Source organism: Propithecus coquereli, unplaced genomic scaffold (genome assembly GCF_000956105.1).
Source record: "Propithecus coquereli isolate 6110/MARCELLA unplaced genomic scaffold, Pcoq_1.0 Scaffold27, whole genome shotgun sequence".
Classification (NCBI taxonomy): Eukaryota; Metazoa; Chordata; class Mammalia; order Primates; family Indriidae; genus Propithecus; species Propithecus coquereli.
Window position 1 is genome coordinate 13,015,017 of NW_012148285.1, and position 1,639 is coordinate 13,016,655.

The window sequence follows — 1,639 nt, forward strand, 5'->3', positions numbered from 1 at the left end:
CTGTAGTCCCAGCTACTCGGGAGGCTGAGGCAGAAGGATTGCTTGAGCCCAGGAGTTTGAGGTTGCTGTGAGCTAGGATGATGCCACGGCACTCTAGCCCAGGCAACACAGTGAGACTCTGTCTCAAAAAAAAAAAAAGAGTGGGGAGAGAAGATGCTACACTGCTGGCTTTGAAGATGGAGGAAGGGGCCACCAGCTTAGGAATGTGGCAGTCTCTAGAAGGTGGAAAATGCAAGGAAACAGAATCCTTCCCTAGAGCCTCCAGAAGGAAAGCAGTCCTGCTAACTGATTTTTTGTTCCCTGACCTATAGAATTTAAGATAATAAAGTTATATTGTTTTAAAGTTACCAAGCTCATGGTAATTTTTTACAGTGACTATGAGAACTAATACGTCTGGTCTCTACCCATTAGTTGCCAGTAATACCCAATTCCCAATCTGTGATAGCTAGAAATGTCCACAGGCGCTGTCAAATGTTCCTTGGGGGAGCAACATTGTTCCCAGTTGAGAACCACGGTCTTAGGGGCGATTCCCACAGCAGCTGCCAAGACTCACAGATGAAAGAAGTGGGTGCCCTGTGTCAGGCTGGCGGGTCTTCAGGTGGGCACGTGGTAGCTGGCTATGGGAAGCTGGGAGACATAGATTGCCCCTCATGCTCGTTGTCCCTCCTTTCTGCTCCCTCACCCTGTGGGGATTCATGCCTGGGTGCTCAGAGAGCGTGGCTGGGCTGACTGAGAATCCTTATTGAACGTGACAGCTTGTCCTGCTGGGCCCCTGCCTCTAAGCACAGGGGTGACAGTCACTCTCTGTGGCAGCCTTTCCCTGTGGGTCAGACTCCTTTGCCTGACTGACCAATTCCCTTCATGCTGGCGGAATGGACTTTTTTCCATCTGACTACAGCAGCTAAGTCTCGGCTAGTTCCAAGCAACAGAAATGGACTCTAGTCAATATATAAGGAAAACAAATCCTTGATTGTTAGGATAGCAGAGGCTCTCGCTGAATGAGAGAGGAGTTTGCTTAGGAAGGAAAATATTAATATAGCTCTGGGGAGCTCAGCCGCAGATGGAATTCATGATCCACCTTTCTTGAGTTCTGCCATTAAAGGGTCTCACTTTCCAATCTCGGTTTCCAAGTTTCAAATTCCTGGGTGAGAGAATCTTACGGCCCATGGATAAACCCACCAAGACCATGGGGAGGGACTTGCCCAGGATCATGCAGGTCTAATAGCAGAGTTGGGCCTCTTCTCCTGACTTGTAGACCTGTTCCTTTTCCATGAAAGTACTAAAAGCTTTGGGGAGATGGAATTGTCCATTTAGAGAGCTACCCAAGAGCTAATGAATTAAGAAAAGTTCTTTATGAAGCTTCAGAGATGACACCTAAACTAGAAACTGTGGGCAAACACTGGCTGTTTTTTCTACTGGGTATAAGGCATCAAGATGTTTTTAGCTATCTAGAAATGACATGTGCTTCACTGACATATTTAAACATAGTTATAACAGAGTTTTGGGAGGTATTACTGTGAATCATAGTAGAGGGGGGTTTTCAAAACTCCCCCACTATGCTTAACAATTTCTGATTCTCACCTAGCTTCTCGTGGATCTTTTGGCAATGATCATAGCCTGGTTGGATTTCCAGTTTCTT